Source organism: Camelus dromedarius, chromosome 1, assembly GCF_036321535.1.
Source record: "Camelus dromedarius isolate mCamDro1 chromosome 1, mCamDro1.pat, whole genome shotgun sequence".
NCBI lineage: Eukaryota > Metazoa > Chordata > Mammalia > Artiodactyla > Camelidae > Camelus > Camelus dromedarius.
In genome coordinates this window covers 93,942,348-93,958,533 of record NC_087436.1, presented here as the reverse complement: position 1 = coordinate 93,958,533, position 16,186 = coordinate 93,942,348, and the positions used below count along the sequence as shown (strand labels likewise).

Here is a 16,186-nt window from a genome sequence, read left to right as displayed (position 1 = left end):
CATGGAAGCCACAGTCTGGGTGAACACATGTTATGAAGTAAACACAAGGAGCAAAAATCCTGCAAACATGGCACCACTGAATGAAGCTGAGTGCCTTAAATGTACATTCCTTACAGTCCGCCTGCTAATCCTACTGTCATCGCTGACTCGGAAAAACAAGATGATGTGGAACATGTGAGCTATCTGCAGTGTTTGTAAACATTTCCAAACCTTTTTTGATATCCACTTTTATTGGGGGAGGCAAGTGTGAAGTAGAAGGAAATCAAAACTTTAATTTAGAAGGCCTGGGTTAGATTGTGGGTTCCATGTGAATTAAGTCATTTTTCCCAGGGAGCCTCAGAGTCCACCTCTGTCAGTTGGGGACTCTGAATATCCCACAGACGGTGCAAAGATGAAGAAAGTTAATGTGAGGGACAGCAGGTACCGAACTGCAGTACGGCTCAAGGACAATGGTGTGGAAAAATGCAGTCATATTACTAAAAGAGCTTAAAGGAAAGGCACAAAGACTTTTAAAAGTAGGAACCCAAGTGATTGTTCCTTCTTTTTCAGTTTCCATTCGTACACGCTTTGCCCAGGAGATAAAGTCCTTGTGATCTAGTTTCTTCCCCCATCTCTCTCTGGGGTCAGGGATTCCCGCCTAATTGGCAACTACCTGTTTTTCATATCTGAGCCTCTTTCAAGACTCATTCAAGAATCACATCTAGTCTAGAGCCAAATTGAGTGGCTTTGGACTCTGGCTCTGCCCTTACTATGCAATCCTAGCCAAGTTATTGAACCTCTCTGTAGCTCAGTCTTCTGGTCTGTAAAATGGGGACAATAATTGCATGTATTTCACAGTATTTTTATGTGGATTAAATGAGTTCATCTCTGTAAAGTGCTTAGAATAGGATCAGGCATGCTATTAACACAGGCTATTTAAAAAGTGTATTAAATTACAAGGAGTTTCCTAAAGTTCCCTCTTTCTCCCCCTATGCCTCCTCAGGTTAAACTGGTGCTACTGATTCCTCAGAGCATCTGGAATATTTCATGGTACTCATTTTTAATGTTGTCATTCTGTCAGTACTAGCCCATAAAACTCCTTTAAAACAGATCTTTTCATATTTCTAGAAGGTAAACATAGACACGAAATAAACGGTATTCAGTGAATCAATGGATGAATAAGAAATACCTCTATTATGGAAAATACAAAAAAGCTTTTTTTTTCCCCTTACATGTCTCACCTCATCTGTGAGCTCCTTAAGAACCCAGAGTATTTCTTACCCATTTTGTATCTCCAATGACTGATATAGAACCTGTTGTCTACTCAATGGATAAATGGCTGGAGTTACTGCCCCCAAAAGGGCCCCCCAAAATACAGAATTTTCAAGAGTTCTGGAAGCATGTATTTGTTTAATATAGATTTTATCTCTCTATGGAGTTTAAAGAATCACCTAAGGACTTTTCATTTTAAATGACTTCAAGATACAAACTTGATAAAGCACAGGACAACTTCATTCTACTTAACATAAAGCTTTAAACTGAAGGCATCTTCAGGTCTCAATATATTCTACTAATAACCTTTCTCAAAGCCCAGCTCTGTTAGAAACTCATAAAGACCAAGACTCCTCTCAAAAAAAAAAAAAAGTCTAACAAAATTGTGGGAGTATTTTAGTGACATCAGTAGGACCCAAGGAAAAATTCCCAGAAACTTAAAAGAGTGAAGAAGACATTAAGCTCTGAATCCATGGCAAAGGGAAAAACACACTTTGCAGGCTTTTCTAGCAGGCTGCTGGTGAACGCTTGCATCATAAGAGCAGAGTTCAATTCAGCTTTGTCACTGACCTTCTCCCTCAAATTCCTTCCCTGACCCTGAATCTTCAGAAATAGATGGAAATTAAAAACTAAAGGCAAGCACACTGTTTGCTATATAGGACTGCAGTGGTTGTGGAGAGCAAAGACTCGCCTAGAACAAGGTTTTAAAACCTTGGCAATTGTGACTTTAGGGTCAGATAATTGTTTGTTGTAAGGGGCTATCCTGTGCATCTCAGGATATTTAGCAGCATCGCTGGCCTCTGCCCACAGATTCCAGTAGCATTCCATCCCTCCCAGACTGTAGCAACCAGCAATGTCTCCAGACATTGCCCTGTGCCCCCTGCACAATCTCCCCCAGTGGAGAACCACTGTTCTAGAACCACCAGTCTAGAACCACCTTGTATGTCAGCAATACTCACTATCTCAAATGGGATTCAGGAATCAAGAATCGAGTCTGTAAGAATTTAGTAAGATTTGTACAGGCCATCTAATCTAACAGTTTTCTACCTATGACTTAATGCCAGTCTAATCCATCCCTACCCCTCATTCCCATTTACTCCCACTACCTTGATCTTCCCTTTAGAAATTCTATGAATAGCAACCTTCTACATTTCTGAACCATGAAAGTAAAAAGACTTAGAGAAATGTGGGGCGGTGCAAAACATGTCTAGTCCAGAACCTCCCCTCCCTTCTATCCAATTTTAAAAGCGAGGAAATTGATGAGGTGCCACGTCCAAGGTCACTTGTCTGCTAAGCCCAGGGCAGATCCTGGTAAGAAGACTGGTCCTGGTCCAGGGATTTTCCCCAACCCCTTAACTCATTAAGGAAGCCTTACAAGAATCTGAATCCTGTGGGGGAGGGTATAGCTCAGTGGCAGTGTGTGTGCGTAGGATTAAACCCAGGACCTCCATTAAAAATCAATCAATCAATTAACCAATCAATCTAATTCACTCTCCCTTCCCTGCAAAAAAATAAAGATTCCTGACCACTATTTACCCTGGGGAAACTGCTTGACCTGTTAGTCCCTCATTTCCACATCTGCTAGATGAGAATCATAGTAAGACCTACTTCTTAGGATTGGTTCTATAGATTAAATAAAGTCATGTCTGGCATTATCGCAGGTGTTCCTTCAATGTCAGCTGTTATTGTTAGCCATTATTATTTTCTGTTTTTAACTTTCAACTTCAAACATTTAGTTATAGATAGCTGTTAAGCAATTATTCAAACACAAGCCTCCCTTTTTCTCTATATGATTACTATAGGTACACATATATAGTAGCCCTTCACCAAAGTATTTTTCTTATTGAAAACAGAATTGAAATAGATGTGAGACTTTCAGGTACTATATATCATTTTGAAAAGTGAGCCACCTTATGCAAAATCAAAAATCACGTCATTTGGCCCAATTAAGCAATAATAAATTTGATTACACCTCATGGGCTCCACTGGTGTTGACATACTAGAATGAAAAGCTGCAGCCGTTGACAGTTTCTATAGCTATGATTGCAAAACATTATCCATCATAACCTCCTACCTCCACCCACTCCTAATGGTTTAGGACTTTCTAAAACATTACTTTTTTGGACTAAAGTTCTCCATTGCTTCAGACCACAAAATAGCATCTTATTCCTACCAATTTGGAAATACATGCTCAATCTTTTTTTTTTTTTTCTTTTTAGAATAACCACTAGTAGGGGAGGAGGGCTTACAGTGGTGGTACTAAAAATAAACCGCTAAGCTTCCATTCCTCCAAGCCCCAAAAGCCCTGTACCTTATTTGCTGTCATATGCCCAGTGCTTGCTCTAGAAGCTCGTGGGTTTGCTAAAAAAAACAATCAGCCTTTCACAATGTAGTTTAAAGTGTCTGTACTGGCTTCCAGTTTCCACTCACAAAACATGTGGACCTGCAGCAGATCCTACCTAAAGTGAGGTAAGGAAGAGACAAGAAATATATTTGCATGTCCTAAACAGATCTATTTGTATGTGCCAATATTTACAGCAAGAATTTGCATGCCTCTAAGGGGTTGTTACTCACAGGGAAATCCACTGTATTTCATGCTGTACTATTTTCTTTTTATACTTTGTAATATGAGTCTTTGTCCATGCATGATTTACACTTAGTTTTCAACATTTAATGTTATTTAATATAAACTAAATATATATTTATTATGTATTCTATACTAAATATTTTAAATATATTTGATTATCTTAGCACATTCATATTTATACTATATTAGTGTATCAATATGTTAAATATATAACACAAATATCAAACATACATTTAATATTAAAGTATTAAATATATATATATATATAGAATTAATTTGGATTAGAAGATTCTTAATGGCTAAAACTGTATTTAAGATTTTTCAAGTTAATTCACCCTAACCCATCCCCACCATCAGTTTCCTATACACTGTAGATGTTCAGTTATTGTTACAGAATTGTTTAGTCATTTGTGATATACTAAAAAAAGGTCACACCTTATCTATGCAAATTTGGACATAATGAGAACAAGAAATAATGAAATCCAAAATAGTTGCCTGTGAAGAAGTGCATCCTCTTCTTGCGGGAGGTGCTGGATACAAAAGGGAGACTTTCAACATCTCTTCGGGATGTTTAACAGGCATCTCAGTAAACATGCCCCAAACTGAACTCTTGATTCCCTCTGTCCCCCTCACACCTGTTCTCCTTCAGTTTCCCCCCATCAAACCCAGTAACTCCAGCCAGAACCCTCACTCCTTCCTCCACACCTACATCTTGGTATTTCTCTCAGCCATTGGTGAAACCCCTGCCACAGCTGAACTGAGACGGTAAAAAAGGCAAGAGGATGCACAGAAGAAATGGCACCCAATTAACCAGCTTCTCTCTGCCTACACTGTCAGCTTCAAAAAGGAACTCCTAATTTTCTCGCTTTGTCTGCTGCAACAGCCTCCCTGCAATCCAGTGCAATCCAGTCTTCACCCAGCAGTCAGTTACCTTTTAACAAGTAAATCATTTTTCATGGCTTCCCATTGGGCTCAGGAGTGACAAAACTCTTTCCCATGGTCTGGAAGGACCTACATTCTCTTGGACTCAGTTACCCCCATGACCTCACCTCACGCCCCCACAACTCCTTGCTCACTGCAGCAACAATAACCTCCTTTACGTCCTTGATATGCCCAGCTTTTCCTAGCCTTAGAACCTTCATAAATGTTACTTCTAGCAATGATCTTTCTTCCATCAGACACCTTGAGCATCACTTCCTTGGAGGAGCCTTCTCTGACCACTCTAGCTAAAAATCCCACCTTCTGTCATCTAGTACCTCTTAGTTCCTTCAGAGTACTGAATCCCATCTCAACCCCCAAAGAAAGCCCCATGAGGGCAGAGAACTTTTATTCTCCCCTGCACACCTAGTACCCAGTGTCGGGCATGTAGCAGCTACTCAATAAATAACAGTTGAGTCTGTGTCTACTTTAGAAAAATATGTTTTTTTCAATGTCTAGTTTGAACTAATTTAATTCATATTTATCTTTTTTTCAAGTGTACCTAATTACTAAGTCTTTATTTTGATAAATTTTTTCTAACTCACAAATAATTACCACTAGCTCCACCTACATAGTATATTGTTAAAGTCAGGTCTAATTTAACATTTATATGCTATTCATTTTTAATGTCCCATTCAGTACATATAAGTAATAAAATGATTTGCAGAAAGTACAAGAAATATTAGCAGATTGTTAGGTTTTTTTAAAAAATTTCTCAAATTGTCCAGTTACTATCAATCGTGATGATAGCTTCCGAATCAACTTTAAAAAATGAAAAAATACCGAAATAATTCTAAATCAGCCACAAGCCATTATCAACAATAGTCAGAAATAACTAAGAGGGGAAGGTATAGCTCAGTGGTAGAGAACATGCTTAGCAGGCATGAGGTCCTGGGTTCAATCCCCAGTACCTCCATAAAAATAAATAAGTAAATAAATAAACCTCCTTACAACGCCCCCCAAAAACCCAAAAATAAATTTAAAAAAATAAATAACTAAATCCCAGGATCCTCATGTACTTTCAGCAGAATTTATATATTACTGCTTTTTCTTCCTTTTTTTTTTTTTTTTTTTTTTTTTTTTTTTTTGCAAAGAATCCTCCTGGCTTGTACACTCACCTTTAAGATCATTTCTGGGGTCCCCAACCTAGTAGCCACAGGATTCCACCAGCCACTGGGAAAGTCCTTTACAGTGCCAAGTGATGGATCTAAAAAGGGCATGTGGGCACACAGAGGGAGCTGTACCTCCAAGGACCAAGAAATACAATTCTGCCAAACCAAGGAAAACTGTGCAATGCAGAGAGAGAGAGTGAGGCTGGGGCTAGCAAATCAGTATGACAGATCAGAGAGTGGTTGTGCCACTCAGTAAAGGCAAGACCGAAGTTTTGTAAAAGGTTCTGGAGAAATATTAAAGACTCGGACAATGACACCAGCCCTCATTTCATGCCAGGTCAAGGGAGAACACTTAACTGAGCTTGGCAATCGAGAAAAAAATCTAAATGGAATCTGCAGCAGCAGTTGGCATTTGGCCAAATCTCAAAGGTCAAAAGAGATAGCTTAAAAAAAAAATAAACTTGTCTTGACATTTACTTTCAGAAAAATCATTAATTATAATTAAATGACAAAAGAAAATGTGATCAACAATATAGCAACATGAGTTAGTCAAGTGCAATTATCTGTAGGGCATGCAATTCACAAGACTGGTTCAAAACAGAGCTGTAAGACTGAGATGGAAATCACAAAAAGATTGCCAAAGACGAGGCTTTGATTTGGAAACAGAGAAGTGCTGGAGTGATTGCACCATCCCCACACTTAGCTCTGCCTTGCTCGTTACTTAGTCATCTGCCTCCATCAGGGGCTCGCAGTGGCACAGAAAATAATGAAACCAGAGGAACCAGAGAAAATATGGCAGCTTAGCAGGAAAGGTCTGGGGGGAAAAAATCATGCGTATTCAGAAAGATGTGTTCGTGGTTAAACTTTAAGTAGAACACACAAGTAGTACTACACTTTCAGTCATACTTGTGCTGTATAAAAAGCCTGTGTTTTATTCATTTATTCGACAAATAGTTATGGAGTACCTACTCAATGGCAGACTCTGCTCTAAGGTGCTTGGAACGCATGAATAAATGAAGCAGACGTTCTAGTGGGAAGAGACAATGAGCCATATAATCATATAGCATGCCAAAAGGTACTATATAAAAAAAATTAGTGGGGAGGATACAGCTCAGTGGTAGAGTGTGTGCTTAGCATGCACGAGGTCCTGGGTTCAATCCCCAGTACCTTCATTACAAAAATAAATACCTTCCCCCTCCTCCAAAAAAAAAAAAAGAGCAGGGTAGAAGCCAGAAAGTACTGACAGGAAGGAGGAATTGCTGTTTTAGAGAAAGGGAGGAAGAGTAAAGACTTGAAGGTGAAAAAGTGAACCATGGATATATCTGGGGAAGATGGTTCCGAGAGGGCGAAGAGTCAGTGCAAAGGCTCTGGGGCAATAAGTGGTGGTTACAGCAAAGTGATGAGGGAGTGAGTGATAGGAGGTGAGAATAAAGAGGTAATGGGACTAGAAATACAGTGCCTTATTGGCTTTTGAAGGAGATGGAGGCTCTGGAAAGTTTTAACAGGGAATTATCATGGATACTGTGCCAAGAACCAAGTATAAGGGGTGAGAGCAAAGGTGGAAGCAGGGAGAAGAGACAAGCAGATTCTGCAGATCCACTGCCAATTTCATTGATTAACCCTAGCGAAAGGGGCTTAAAGGGTAAGACCTTTCATACATCTCTAGGATGTGTGAGAACAGGGGTGTTATCGTTTGATTTCAGGGTCTGTGTGCCTCCTACACTTCCCGCTGGAGGGGTGAGTCCTAGGATCCACTCTGGAAAGGGTGAAGGGAGAATATTCTGAGATCCCTGCCTCCCTAGGCTTGGGCTCAGCGGCTGGGAGTGATTTGTCTATAAACATGGAGCCACTGCAGATGCAAGGTACAAAGTCCAGGGCTCACTTGTACCATCTGAGCTGGTAGTTCCTGTTTGCTCACTGGCAAATCTACATATACCTGAGGTGGATCCTGGAACCCACAATGTAAGGCAAAGAGGAAAGGAGGTCCCTGGGCCAAAATATTTGCACCAAGTGGGAAGAGCTAGCTTGTTACTGGATTCCCTTTGCTCTGCAAATAGCATTTCACTAGAGGCAATTCTCTCAATACTTGTTTGGCCACCTGCCCTCCTTCCTCTTGTCTTTCCTTACCCAAGAGGACACCAACAGTCCCACCAGAAACACCACCCCACTGTGGCTCAGAGATCTGTATATTCACTTGATGTTGTCCTTCCCCTCTTGATCTCTGTTCCATCTCCCCAGTTAAAAAAAAATTTTAAAAAAGCACTTTTTCCCGGTAATTATCTAATACATTCCTTCTAATACATGCAATTTTGAAAACTGCATTTTTCCCCTTCCCATAATTACCAAGTAATGAGTCTGGGCCTTTAAAGGATGATAAAGAGCAGAAAAAAGAGGTATAAACTTTTAAACAAATTGATGGGCACCCAAGCACTGTCACAATTTGTCCCCTCAATGGCTGTAGCCTCCCATATCGTGCCATGCTTTCAGAGGCTTGGCTGTGGATAAATCTTCCATTCTGGCTCCTTTCTGAGTTCATTATATCTCCATCATATTTCCTCTATCCAACAATATTTGCTAAAATGCTCTGGAAAAAGTAGAGGTCATCCAAATAAATATGATCCATAATACACACCCATGGGATGCAAAGACGCTGTTATTTTAGAAGTTAATGAATTGGGCAAGATTCTTATTTTATTTATTGAGCACTCAACTATAAGCTGGGGACATTGAGGGACACAAATACTATTCAGACATAAATCCTGCCTCCAAGGAATTTACTTTCTGTTTGGTAGGGAAAACTGTACAGGTACAAAAGTAGCAGGTGATGTACAATGCCATAAGAAGGACACATAAGACCCTGTGGCACTTCTGAGAAAAGTCTCATACTATACATTACGATTTCTGACTAGTTAATGCTAACCAACAGAAGTCATAATAGGCACTACTTAAGTTTACTGTATTAAGTTCTTTTACACAGAATAGTTCTACTTTGCATTAGCCATTTCCAGACTCTATACTCTGTCTTCAGCAGGACATTTGGCAGTCTCTCACTCAATAGATAACAGCATCATTCTTTTTGCTTCTAATCAACATCTTATAGTTTCCTGAGAGAAAAGAAAAATGCACCTTGGCGATTCTAAATTACACTTTCTCCATACAGCTAAGATACAAAAACCAGAAGGAACTTAGCAGAATAGTGCCAGCCTACAACGGGCAATGGCCACTTGGTCAAACCAAACCCAAGGAGTGATCTTAGGAAAAGAATCCTGGATGCCAACCAGCAGAAGAGGTCACAAAAGGAGTTAGATAAGAATTCAAACACAGAAACGCATCCAAACATGATATCTATGTATATCATGCTGACTATGTACCATCTCATACCGACTATGTGCCAGGCAATGTTCTAAGTCTTATTTATCCAATAGATTAATTTAATCCTTATAACAGTCCTATGAGGTAGACATTTTACAGTTGGGGAAACTGGGTCACAGAGAGATTTTTTTTTTTAAGGTAACCTGCCTGAAGTCCCAAAAGTGGCCAAGCCAGGATTTATTTGAACCAAGTCAGTTTGAATTGAGTGCAAATGGTCATCTTTTTCCCCCAGATTGTCATTTTCCACGCTGGCTAACCACCTTTTCCTCCTCTCCACATGTGACCAAATTTTGCTGACTGCCCCAAGAACAAACTAGCCCGAGAGCTGAGCTCTCCTCTGCATCAGCATGCTGTAGCCTTTGCCTTTTAAAATCTAATTAAACTCCAAGGTAAATTCTCAACCACCACATTCTTCCCTGCCAAAGTCTAAAATATAGTAAGATCATCTGCATGGAGAAATAAATCATAGATATTAGCTGATAGAATTTTTTAAAAAACGAAAACATCAGGCCATTGAATTTTCTGTTAATAATAAGTTGCAGTGCCCCATTGAGTTCTCTGTGTCACCAAATCCTCCCAGTTGTAGTTACACAAAGGCAACTTTGTCTTGAGAAGGCTACTGAGAAGATGGGCCTAATCTTGGCAAGGGCTTGGTGTACCGAGAACCATGTTATTATTTTTAAAAATAAATAACAAACAAAAAGAAATATTATTTAAGCCATCTTTTCAAAAAGCACAGTGCTATTATCATCACGGACATGGATCCTTACTTTTAGAAACATGACTATTTTACCTGAGCTTAAAAGGTTCAAATATACATTTTCAGAATGGCAATCAAATTGATCTAAGAGAATTAACACCTGAAAAAAAACCTCCTTCATTTCATTAAATATTTCTTGGCGTGATGTGAAATGCTTTACAAAAATGATTGAGCTGGGTCTCAGTGCTCTGAAAGGTAAATACTTTTTATTATAATTTTGCAGGTTGGTATTTCCTTGGTCAGGTGGAGAAGTCCTGTTCCTGTTTCAGCTACACAATGCCCCGCATTCATTGTACACCCACCCACTGCGCGTTGGTATATATAGTTAACTCTTGCTCACCCACATATGGATTATCCATAGCTTCTGGGATCAGGTTGTCTTTCTCCCCAGTAAACGGAAACTTGAGGAATATGAGCAAAATTGCTATTAGCCAAAGCAAAGCACAATCAGGAGGCTAACACTGTCAGCAACTCCTCTTTCATTCAATATATACCCACCTATTATGGTCTTGGTACTGGGCCGCCATGCTCCTGAAAGAACCAGAAACATACAGCGTTCCCAAAGACAAATATCACGATTTGAGACGAGAGATTGTTTTCTTGATTAAGGTAAATAAACGGCTGTAATTTATAAGTAGACATTTTGCACTACCGGGAATCTGCTGAGACCAAAGGATTGATATTTTCTACAAATCACAAAGGGTTTTCAGGGTTATACTAGCACTTTGTCTTCTGATGTCATCTCTCCTGAGTGGGCTTCAGAAAGCTAGAGAGTGTACTTTTGATTTCTAAAATGACTCCACTCTTAAAATCTGATGGAGTTTACCAAAAAAGCAACAGCTACATAGTCAATCACTTCTATTATTGTACCAGTTTCCTTATGTATTGTATTTAACATATAAAATGTACACATCTAAACACACCCACAAATCACTTTGGTATGAACTAAGTTCCTAAGATGACAAAAGTGATATACATAATGAAAAAGAAACTTCGTATTAAATACATAAGTTACGTAAACTGAGCCACAATCTTTTTTTTCAGGTGCCCTTAAACCACTGCAGAAAGTAGAGGAAAGGCAGAGTGGGAGTGCAGTTGAAGGGGTGTGCCTTTTGTAATCAGTTTACTTTTGGCTGTAGCAAGAGATGGCATCTTGAACTCATTCAAAGCAGCCATCTATTGCAGTGCATTGGGAGCATTTGAATTACCAAGGGTGGGGGGCAGTGAGCCTCAAATTCCTACAGTCACCAGTTCACCTGCAATATTTGAGGGCATTGACAATCTCCACATGAGCTTTCTGGTGAATTCCACATTATTTAAAGGTGGAACTCACCTGTTTCGTGGCCATTTATTCCTCCAGACACTCCCTCCCCTTCTACTTTGACTGGAAAATTCCTTCCTCACCCCCTTTTCAGAGCAAAAAGTAAGAGGTTCTGAAAAGAGGGGGTACACTGACTTCAAGGGAAGGATATCGTTTTCCTGTCTCCTCTCCCCCATGTGGATGCTGACAGGATAGACAAGGAGGCAACTGTGAAAGAGGCAGAAACAATCAGAAAGCAAGCTCAGACCATCTCAGGAGTGTTTTACTGACAAGATGATTCAGGACCACACACAAAAAGTGGCAGGATGCCATTTCCCCCTAAATCCTCCAGTATGCACGATGTTTCTAACAATTTGTGGTGGCAGTTGAACAATTACTTATTATCATTTCTACTCTAGTTCTCTGGAGTTTCTAAAGGGCTTCTATCTCGTATCCCAGGTCATCCCTGCATTGCCATTATTGCAAATCTTTTTGCAATTGTTCTTTGAAGCTGTTCACTCTGAGCAGGTGGTTGTGTTGACTAACATGCAACTCTTAACGATATTAAACCAGAAAATCAACATCATCATAAGATACAGAGACTGCTCCCAAGAGGAAAAATCTCTCTCTTGATCAGGCCAGCAGCTAAATCATTCCAATATAACCTTTAACTTGGAATCATTCCAAAAAACACTTTTTAAACTGATTTACATATTCATTGTAATTTCACAAACATTTGGCACACAAAGTCTAGATTAATGCAAAAATCTATTCTTTTTCTAAATCTTCTGAATCCCAAACTTTAGTCCTCTTCAGAGTCTTTTCTTGGATTTTGCATCCTCTGGGAAAACTGAATCAGTTTCCCTTGAACCTTGGTCCAACTTTAAGGAGATCTCCCTCCCCCTCCACCAGCACCCCTACATCCATTCCCCGGCCCTTTCCTGAAATATCAGAAGGGACTTGAAATGTGGAGGTGGAAACCTGTCTGAAATAGGCAAATACTTTCCTACAGCAGTAGAAGCTCAGTCATTTGGGACATGATTTATTTTTAATCATCAGATCAAGAGGAGAATTTGGAAACCAAATTCATTTTGTAGGAAAATAATTTCATTTACTCTAACCTTCTAATCTTTGTTTAAATTACTGAGAACAGGTTCCGTTACTAGTAAACCAAAGAGAACAGTCTAATCTGAATGCTTTTATCATGTGAGGGGAAAAAAAAAAAATGGGAGTCATCTTAAACACTAGTCAGAGCAAGTACAGAGGACGCGTGTCCAGAGGCACATAGTTTCCTTGCTTTGTATCTTGATCTCACCCTCAGTGTCGCCAACTGCTTTGGGCAGAATCCTTTCACAATTTAGAGCATCAGAGTAATCAAAAATACTTTGACAATGAAAACTGTGGAGATCGGAGTAAAAAGATGATGGCAAATTTTTAATCCTACAAACTTCTGAGAACTCAATAGCCAAATAAATTTTCAAAATTTGATTCATTTTCAGCATATGTTCACAAAAGACTATTGAGCAGATAAATTTAAGTGTAGCCTAGTCAGATAAAGAAGCATGGCAGTTAGACCAGCAGCTTGGCTTTTGTCAATTTATTTCTTCCCTAAACAAATATTGAAAGTTAATGATGAAGCTGAGTTCTTGTGAAATGTCTGATTCCTCATTCTCCCAGTATGCAGTACTTAAGTCAGAGAGACCAACACTATGTACAGCAGAACAAGGTGAAGGGAAAGGTAGACCAGAAAAAATACAAAAACCCAAATCTTTTTTTTCCTCCTCCTGTTTCCCCTTCAGACTGGGTTGGTTTTGTTTCCCTCCAAGATTTCAGTTCATCAATCTGACAAAGAGTATTATTTAAATTAACAGCAACACAAAGTCCCACAAAGTGCTATCTCATTGCCTTGATTGAGTTTGCCTCTAGGTTGTCTCCGGTTTGTCTATAGGTTGTGTTTCATGCTGCTGACAACCTTACACGTTTTACAATTGGTACCTGCAATTCTCAAGATCTAAACTGCAGTTGTGCTTAAAACTGCGACAACTTCATGTTTGTGTTGTCAACCCTGTCTTTTCTCTGCCTCCAGCATTAAAAGTTTTAAAGAACACGTTTCTTATCTACATTCCTGTAAAGAAAACTGAGTGAGCCGTTAAAATGCCACTAGAAAAAAGTTGATTTTTCGTTCAAATCACTACCGCCTATGAGTAAGTACCCTGAGGACACTATCTTTCTATCACTTTGATAAGCCTTCATGAAAGAAGCTGCATCCCCAAATGCCTTGGGACAGTACCCAAGAGTAGATGAACTTTTACCTAATTAAAAAATGAATCACTTATTTGAAAAATTCCACTTCATTTATTTTAACTGATTTCTTAAATATCCAGTGACTGGTGATTTGCCAGCTGTCACAGTTCATCAGCCCTACAGTTTCAGGCAGATTGAAATTTTAACAACTAAGCCTGCACTCAGGGTTACCTTGGGAGGTAAATGACTGCAGGAAGACATTCCCCCTTCCCCCGGCCTAAACACTCACTTAAATGAGATGCCTGTCACCAATGTTTCCTCAATTTCACTTTACTAATGAGTCTAAAAAGTCACCTGTGCCTCTGCACAGCCCAATCATATGCTTTCAAGGACAAAAAAAAAAAAAATCTGTCCCTTGTATGGAAAAGGTTTCATCACCAAAGGAAACATGATGGGGCTGACTGTACATGATTTTCTGCTTTTCCAGAAGCTGACGCTTTTAAAATCTTTTTCTAAACCGTTGCTTTCCCATTAAATATACCAGAGTCGGAAGGGGGATAGTAGAATAAGGGAGATAAGGGCTAAAAAGAGAAGAAAACAACATTTCAAAATTGGGACCCAAATGTAAGATTAAGGGACAGTAGTTAGAAGGATTGCCAAAAACTACCTTACCTTTGTTATGTATTTGAGGTCGCCCACTTCAGAAATTTACACCATTCACAGCCGGGTAGCAATTTACACAGCTAGGAAGTAACCTACCACATCTTCTCGGCCTCCCTCTTTTTAATGTAAAACCAAAATAAGGAGTGTCCAGCTACTCCCCACTGTGCCGCTTAAAGCAACAGATCGTTTAGGCTTAGCTCCCAGACTCTGGGAATTCCAGTTTGTCAGAATTTCTTAACCTTGGAAACCTGAAGAGAGAAACTCTCTACGAGGACAACTGCCCGAGTCCTGGCTTCTCACTGTCCCAAGCTGCACATTCCAAAGTGGGAAGCAGGAGCGATAACCAGAAGGCAGCTCTCTGGGGCTAAATTCCTGGCGGGAGCGAGAACTTGAAAGCGCGGCGACTCCACTGGCAGAGTGGCGCCGGATCCGCACCCCGGGGAGATCCGCGGCCCCGGGAGCCCTGCTGCGTCCGGCGCTGCGCACGGGGAGCGCTCGGAGTCTCGTCTACAGCTCTTCCCTGTTCCCTCCGCCCTCCTCCTGTTGCCCTCCCCCAGCCGAGGCCGTTCGCCTCACAGTAGCAAGGTTGTCTCTCGTCTACTCCCTTCCCTTAAACTCACCAAACCAGATTTTTACTCCCAACACCGGCAACTTCCCGTAAATCTGCACTGAAATTTTATCCTGCTTGCTGAGCCTCCACTGGCTGAAGGCCAGTGCAACATTCCTGTTGTTTTAGGAGCGCAGATACCTTTGCTGAAGGTTGAAAAAAAAAAAAAAAAACTGCCTTGATCGGGAGGATCTGGGGACTTCACCAGACCGACTTCTCTCCCTGCTCAAAAAGTCACATCCATTTCAGACAGTCAGAAATGGCCCCAGAAGTGGCACCTGCTCCACCTGAGTTCATCTGTCCGCATCAGACGTCTGGCCCCCTTTGGGCTGTTGAGGGAAACCAAGCAGAACCGTGTTTGAGGAATAAGGAACCTGCTTTTGAATCACAAGCCGATCAGTACACCCCACCCTCGTTCTTCCCCCAAGTAAAGAAGTCGTTTAACCAGGTAGAATCACAGCGAACACGGTGGCGTGCCCGATGGAAGGGGGGACCTCCCAGACTGTCCTTACCTGAGGCAGAGCACCGCTTGGACGAGCGCAGGAAGGAACGTCACACGGACCAAACCCTGACCTTTGCCGGGGCCTTCGCAGCAGGGCCTGGGGCCTGGGCGCTGCTGGCTCAGAAGTGGCTCATTTTAATGCGCTCTGACCTAAAGTTACATCTGGTTTCTAGAAAGGGAACAAAAAACACTGCATTTAAAAACAGCAACCAAGCCCTCTCTTAACCTTGACTGATCTCTGGGGAGTTGGCTCTAACCCCCACCCCATCCCCATCCCGAAGAAATCCGCAATCTGGGCCCCACCCCGCCGCATTACCTGTTTATGCAAGAGTTAAGGAGCCTCACGCATTTCAATAGAGCGCTAAGCCTGTTTGTAGGCGCGTAATCGGCCAACGGGAATCGAATTCTGTGACTAAACAGACTAGAAGAGGAAGCAGGCACTACCAGGAACCTAAAACGGAGTTGTGATTTCGGGTTGCAATGTCATTCAACTGAGAAAAAAAAAAAAAAAAGTGCTGCTTCTCATTGGGCTCTTTAGTGAAGGAATAGTCCAAAAATATTTTTCTTGCTGGTTAAATGAGTTAATACATGCACAGAGCTTAGAACAGTGCCTGACACATTGTGTTAGTGGCCGTAATTATTGTTGTTGTTATTTGTATTTGTACTTGACTTTTTTCTAAAGAGAAGTGGTCGTGACCAGAAAAGTGGGCTTTTGATCCAGCACAGCCACTAACTGTAAGGCCATGAGCCAGTTTTTCTTTTTTCTTTTTTTTTTTTTAACCTCTCCCAGCTTCCATTTCTGAAAGAGTT

The 16,186-nt window shown here is 40.6% G+C and overlaps 1 protein-coding gene across 5 annotated transcripts in view; it reads right to left on the bottom strand.

Annotated features, from left to right (window-relative positions):
- RBM47 (RNA binding motif protein 47) overlaps positions 1–15,829 on the bottom strand; it is a 147,827-nt gene extending 131,998 nt beyond the window's left edge. For 2 of the 5 annotated variants that reach the window (XM_064487223.1, XM_064487214.1), the window contains exons 1-3: positions 15,693–15,829; positions 15,387–15,545; positions 14,888–15,203 (exon numbers count right to left, since the gene is read on the bottom strand). The gene's annotated coding sequence lies outside the window, so the exon portion shown is untranslated. Of the gene's footprint in view, positions 1–14,276; positions 14,824–14,887; positions 15,204–15,386; positions 15,546–15,692 lie in introns of those variants that run through there. The other 3 variants (XM_031435566.2, XM_031435561.2, XM_031435563.2) reach the window with 2 other exon arrangements.
- Positions 15,830–16,186: the final 357 nt, after the last annotated feature.